The sequence below is a fragment of the Tachypleus tridentatus genome, chromosome 1 (assembly GCF_004210375.1).
Source record: "Tachypleus tridentatus isolate NWPU-2018 chromosome 1, ASM421037v1, whole genome shotgun sequence".
NCBI classification, from domain to species: Eukaryota; Metazoa; Arthropoda; class Merostomata; order Xiphosura; family Limulidae; genus Tachypleus; species Tachypleus tridentatus.
This window is the reverse complement of record NC_134825.1, coordinates 75,613,975-75,621,419: the sequence shown is the minus strand read 5'-3', so window position 1 is coordinate 75,621,419 and position 7,445 is coordinate 75,613,975. Positions and strand designations below refer to the sequence as shown.

General features: G+C 30.8%; 1 pseudogene across 1 annotated transcript in view; it reads left to right on the top strand.

The window, feature by feature from the left end:
• Positions 1–5,221: 5,221 nt before the first annotated feature.
• The window catches only part of LOC143252703 (eukaryotic translation initiation factor 4 gamma 3-like), a 110,538-nt pseudogene continuing 108,314 nt past the window's right edge, over positions 5,222–7,445 (top strand). The window contains exon 1 of the transcript XR_013029113.1: positions 5,222–5,546. The product of XR_013029113.1 is annotated as a eukaryotic translation initiation factor 4 gamma 3-like (transcript). The remainder of the gene's footprint in view (positions 5,547–7,445) is intronic.

The following is a 7,445-nucleotide window of genomic DNA, read 5'->3' as shown; positions in this document are numbered from 1 at the left end:
TGTAGTACAACTTTAAACGCATCAAAAGCAGGTGACAAGTGACAGTAAATATGCAAGGGCGCCATCCTGTGACAAAATACTGAACATGTCATGTGCGCTTCCATTTAACTGAGCGCGAGAAATTTAGCCCAAAAACCAATAGGTTTCTCACTATAGACATAAATCCAGACAGTTTTTACTCATTGTTTTGTTACTTCTTTAGATATTTTTCTTAATGCTAAATTTTACGAAACAAGCAATTTTTTTTAAATTTATGGTTGTTCTAACACGATGGCAGCTTGGTTTAAAATCTTTATACAGTGAGAGAAGAAAAACAAAGATATTGCTATGTTTTATAATCGATAGTAACACTTCATTGTATACATTTTTCGCATTTCTTATGAACATTTCTTCATACTCATTTTATTATTGAAAAAAAGCTTTAATGTTGAAAACAAATTCAAGTCTACCTATAAGATGAATTTGTTATATTACGTGAAAAAGTAGCTGTTGAATACCAAGTTTTGGATGGAACAAAAATCATCCAGTAGATCAGAGCCAAGCTTATAGATTTATAACGCTTAAATTAGCATAACACATATAATCCATTATGCATTTGCATTTAAAAACAACAAATTAATAAAAAATAAATGATGCTTTTCTGTGTTTTATTACTTTAATGAATTTGGCTCGGCACGGCCACGTGGTTAAGGCACTCGAGTCGTAATCTGTGGTTCGCGGGTTCGAATCTCTGTCCCACCAAACATATTCACCCTTTCAGCTATGGAGGGCGTTGTAATGTCTCGACCAATCCAGATATTCGTTGATAAAATAGTAACCTAAGAGATGGCTATGAGTGGTGATAACTAGATGCCTTACCTCTACTCTTGCACTGCTAAATAAGGGATGGCTAACGCAGATAGCCCTCCTATAGCTTTGCGCGAAAATAATAATGTTAATAACCAGAACAGGCTACGCATTTAGAGAGAAACTAAAAGGCGAATCTGTCCATCAGTGTAACTAATTAAATAATCATTTTAACATTTCTGCTTATAAAGATTATAGAGTGCATTATTTCGTCACCTTGGTATTCTCATTATTTATTAATTCATTTCTACAGTTCTTATATAACAAAATAATTACCATTTTACGAACTTGTATAAAATATCATCAAATCTTTGTTTTCTTCTGAAACCTTTACTAGATCTTAGTTTAAAGCCTTGAAAGCAGTATATTAACTCATTGTCAAAACATATTAGTTCAATAATTGCACTCAGACAATATCAATTGGGTTAAAAAAAACATAAATTTTCAAAAAGCTATCCAAACCAACAAAGGATATCTGTAGCATTAGTAAAAAAACAACAACAACAATAATAAATAAAAAATACCTTTCAACCTCTAAAAACACAAACTGTTGAAAAGTAGCAAGTTTCATGGAAATACGTTATCCATTTAGGAGTAGTAGGATACATCGAGAGCAAAATGAAAATAACAATCCCCTGCCGGGACAGTGGTAAGTCATCGGATTTGCAACACTAAAATCAGAGGTTCGATTCCATTCGATGGACACAATAGATAGCCCGATTTGGCTTTGCTGCAAGGAAAGTACGAAACACATAGGTGAAAATAATAATTATGAATCCATTCTAACAACTTTAAAACTATGAAATTTCGAACTGAGAAATGCGTGGTATATTAAACACCTAATTATGTAATTTGTATATTGAAACAAGTTCTATATTTCACCTATCACAACAAAAATACATAATAACAAAATTCAACATCAAATCATTATAAATAGCGTCTGCAACTTCATACAAGTTTATGTTAAGTATTTTGTAACTGGTTGGTTCTCCTCGTAATCCACTATGATTTAGTAAGATACTTCATGAAAATGAGTAACTTTATCTTAATTACTTACTCGTTTGTCGCAAAATTGTAACATGTAATATTCCAACAAAATCTGGATCGGATGTTTCTTTATTGTGATGGGATTTGTTAGCGCCATGAGTTAGAGGTTTGTCGCTAAGCCACTAGAAGGTTAAAATTAAAATGTTTGTTTGTAGGTAATCAGAAAGGTACACAATGAGCTGTTTGAACCGTGCCTATTACAAGTATGGAACTCCGGCTTTTAGAGATATAAATAATGAGACTTACCGCTATGCAAGGACTTGAAACTAGGGTTTTTGGCTAAGAGGATCAAAGGTCCATCCAACTGAACTATCGTGAATTTGATGTAAAGCGATATCTTTTTTTTTTAATCTGGAATATACGTACTATTTTCTATACATTTCTTTAGATGCATAATTGGTATTTTAGCTTAAAACACGGAAAGATATATATTTTTATTCCATTTGTATTTAGTTGTAGTTAGTAATATATATAGATTTTAAGTTGTTTCGTTGATATAACTGCTTTAAATGTCTTGAGGTATTGCTTTAAAATTTTATCTACAGTCTCCTCCAGTTTTAGAATGTATTATCACATGTGCTTGCAAAAAGGATTATAAAAAGTTTTCTTTTTCCATTTTATATTTATGTTCTGAGTTAAATCTAATTTCGCTATATTGAATCCCTTCACAATTACACTATCTCGATAATGACACTTCATAAAAGTGTTCTAGTTTTTGTCTCCCTTTTTTTGTTCTCCAACTTTTTCTTCTGAAACAAAGGTATTAATTCTTTAGACTAATCGTAGAGTATAATTAACTTACATTGTGTCAGGTCATGGATCACAATATATATATGAATCGGAAGGTTTATAATAAATATCAGTACTTTGCTCTCCATTTTCTTCAACATTAATCAAGACATCCATAACCATAAAAGGGCAATTTTTTATCACTTGTGTCAACGTGAATTGTGTATATTCTTTTGTTTCATTTAAAGTTTCTTAATTTTTTTACTTTAATTGCTGTTCCAGACTAAAAAGTAATTATCGAAATATCTCTTCCACTATGTTTCAAATGATTAACATTGTCTAAGGTGGTTTAACAAACTATTAAAAATTCATTTTCAAAATATTTCATACAAATACTGCGTAAGTTGGGACGACTTTAGACCTTAGTTAGTTTTTTTGTTTTCTTTTCTTTTTAATTTGGTGCAAAGTTACTCGAGGGCCACCTGCGATAAGTTTCCCTAATTTTGTACTGACAGACTAGAGAGAAGGTAACTAACTATTCAACGCCATGCACTGCCAAACCTTGGTCCACTCTTTTACCAGTAAATAGTAGAATCGGTCGACATATATAATGTCCCAATGGTTAAAAGGGCGAGCATGTTTTGTGATGGAAAACTTTATACCTCATAGCTGCCTCTGATAGTTGATGATAGATATAACCATCATAAAAAAGCAACAATTCTTAAGAAATAAATATAAATAATTAAGAGCGCACATATTATTGAATCTAAGTGTAAAAAGGCTCTAATAATAGTCTATAATATATCGTTGGTTTCAAACCGCAACCACGAGCGATACTAGAACAGATTGACACTGCGTTTCTAGCTACTAAACTGTGATTAGGTTCTTCCTGTTTAAATAATTTTTCAGCAAGGATTTTTTGTCATTTCTGATGTAACTAACTTTCTACTTCCAATATAAATGGCTTTGAAATTTTATCAAAAATATAATCTAGTAGTTCAATAACTGTCTACATTCTATTTATTATTGGTCGTCCGAAATATTCTAGTGGATCTTTTATCCATAGATAATCTGTATGTTCATTTCCAGAGCATTTTTTATTTCATTTGATTTTTGGTAATTCACTGCAGTATCATATTTTTTCTTAAATTAAACTATGCTTTTACCCTTTTTGATGAAATAATTCTTAAAGTCATTTGTGCCTTCAATTGAAACTTCTTTTGGCCATTTTTATTATTGTTGTGCGCCTACCTCTATTACAGCGGTAAGTATACAGATTTACAACGCTAAAATCAGGGAGTTCGTTTCCCCTCGGTGAGCTCAGCAGATAGCCCGATGTGACTTTGCCATAAGAAAAGCACACAAACACACTATTATTTTTATGATTCCTCATTTACTTTTTCATAGATTATCTGATTTTGTAAATGGTATAAAACTATACCATTACAATAATATTTTTCAATATATATATCCAATAATATGGATATTTAATAAAGTTGTGTTCATTTATCGTTGTTATGATTTGCAAAAACAGTTTGCAGCAAGTATCTTTACTTTAGAAGTAAGATTACTCATCGCTATAACAGTAGTCCTTTTTGTTTTTCTGTCTTATTTGTCATGTTTTAATGTACATTGTTTAATGGTGACTAGATAACAACATTGACTTGTTTTTAATGTTTGCAAACCAGGAAGGATTGTTTGTGTTTGATTTGTTTTTTATTTTTTCCACATCACTAAACAAAAGTTCCTTAATTTTGAACTAATAAACTTGAAGAAATTCGTCAATAGCATCTTCCCCTCTCAGCCAACTCTTGTACTACTGTAATAAAATACAGGATCAGAAGTCACTCAAAAAGTGGAGCATGAATTTGTGGTAACGGGATGCAAATCATGAACCCTTCATTTGCAGTATTGTTCGCTAATCACTAGGTTATGTTCAGCTTCAACCAGGAAAATCTTTTCAGTGGTTTAACGACTTTCTTTTTAGCTTGCAATCAGAAACAATATTCAGTGTTATGTGGTTATCATAATGTTTTAAAACAAATTAGCTGCATTTCTACTATTTGTTTAAACAAAAAAGTAACAAATACTTAATGCTAAATGTTTGTTTATGACATAATTAAAACCCGAAATCAGGTTCCATATGTAATCTTCGTTTTTACTAAGTAACAGAAAAGTATCTTTGATCGATGAATGAAAAACTTCCATTAATAAACACTACAACTGTTATTTTAGCCTCTGAAGTTAAATTTAAGATTTAATTAACATCACAATAAAAATGTAATATAAACTAACAATCCTGAACAATGTAGAAGACAATATAACCCTAGAAAGATACAATTATATATATGCTGTTTTCATTTTTTCTTTTTTTAATTTTTAGATGTTTAATTTATACCTTTACCCAAAAGGACAATTTTTCTTGTTAAAATTTACATTAATATATATATTTATATTTGGGAATCTATGCTAACATCGTATTTCGATACCATAAGTGAATATTTCTACTTTTTATATCTTGTACACTTGCCTACATCTTCAATCACATCGACCTTTGACATCGCGGGAATTGCCGACGTGTGAACGGAAGAAGTCGACTGTAGAGCCCACTCTTCTGTCGAGACTATAAAGCATAACATGGTGCCATCTTTACCTTAAGGATATAGCTTACCAGTTTAATCTATTAGCATCATTAGACATTGAAGATTGTATGAAATATTGTGGATATTATTAATAGAGGAGAATTCGAGAGAAATTTAATTTAATATATTTCTGAATAATAGAATTCCATATGTCACGGGTGACGTTCTACATGTATACAATAACTCATCTCTTCTTGGCTTGGATTTTACAATGAGTTTACATAAAGGTCAAAGTATTTCTCATAACGTAAGTATCCACCCTCAACCTACAAGGGCACAATAGTATCCTTTTTCTGACGAACTCTTTTTTAAAATACTTTTATAGAAAGTTGTTAGAAAAATAGATGAAGCTTTGAAATTACGCCAAAAACATATTCAAAGCTAAGCCTAATTTCTTTGTGAATTTGCAGATCAACTCCTTGTGTCAAATTCTGTGTCAGCATTTACTGTCTGTGACATTACCATCATTGACGTTATAAAATGAACTGTTTGTCACTAATTGAGCAACTAGGGAGCATGTATGCGTTTTCTAATTTTGTGCGTACGTGTATGTATGTGTATATACATATACTAATAAACTTCGATTGGTACAATACTGTGAATAGAATATTCAAGATACTGAGCAGTGTACTATAGAAAAAGGAAACAGTTTTGATTGGCTGTTAATTTACTCCCTTTCGTAATCAGTACAGTAATTTAAGTAATTCTTTATGTATTTAGTATCTTAAAGAGATGAATTTTGCAGCAGGCATAATAGTAATACAAAATTTTCAGTATAGTACCTGTTAATGTATCTGGATCTAGGATATGTATTTTGAAATAATTGGTATGCTTTGAAACTAATAAGTAGTTTTGAAAAGATGTTGGGAATTTTAAGCACATGATATCTCACTTAACACATTTATGTTGTTTAAGAAAATAGTATTTATTCTGTCTCCGTCATGTTTAGCCTAAAACAAAAGTTGAAAGCTTATGTCCAATGCTTGAAATGCTTAAATATTTAATTTAAATACCAGTATAAATATATCCTTTATGAACCAGCTAACATTAATTGGTCATGAACTGGAAATGATGTACAGCTTTGTTGCAGTGTAGAATAACCATAATGTTATGTATTAAATAGGACTAATACAGTATTTCCTTTTATGTGAATAACATGAAAGTCATGTGTTAAAATACTAGACAGCTTTCAGACCAGAAAATGTCATAATAGACTGTTTTAGCATATGACTGTCATGTTATTCACATAAAAGGAAATACTGTATTAGTCCTATTTAATACATAACATTATGATTAGAATAGTTGTATACAAGGGAGGTACAGTTTCTCTGAAAGGTTAGATTACTTGTATTTATTTACTTTGATTTGTATTCAGTCAATACAAATTTTCACCAATGATAAAAGGCTCTGATTTAAATTCTTTAAGCCACTAGTCCATTTGTGATAAATTACTGTAAGATATATAACCAAAGGCTGGTTCCCAAAAATGTTATACTGATAAAACAATATGTATACAATATTTAAAAAAAACAATAATCAGCTACAAATACACATGCACACAACCATTAAGACATTTAGAAGTCTTAAATATTGTAAATAAAGAGGATATATATTCAAAAACATTTTGGATTGGTATGATACTGTGATTTTGTAGGGATGCCCAAGCATATTGAGCAGTATACCACAGAGGAAGAAAAGAATTTTTTAATTGGTTGTTAATTTGCTTCATTTTCTGGTTTTGGGAATAATTAGTTTTAGCATGCACAGTTTGATAAGTTAATATCACTGTTTTGGTGTGAATGTGGAACAGTTGTGTGCACATACCAGAAATTAATAAAACAAAATGGATACTTGTTAAACTACACGCTTTGTAACACCAGTGGGTCTTATTAGCAACTAGGCCACATGCATTTATTACTTGTATTGGGTTATCATAGTGTGTGGTAAAGCCCTGTGGTAAGGACCAGTGCTCAAATTAGTATTTTAGTGTTTAAAACTTGAATCCAGCTTTTGTTCTTCAGTAAATCTTTGCCAGTTACTTTAAAGTTAATAGCAGAATAAGAAAACTATTTTAAGAACTTAATGCAATTTCTTTACAAACAAATGTACAGATTGTGCATATCTAGTTTCAAACCTGTCAATAAGTTGTGTTGTCCCTTCTCCTTCTAGAAATGTTTATTT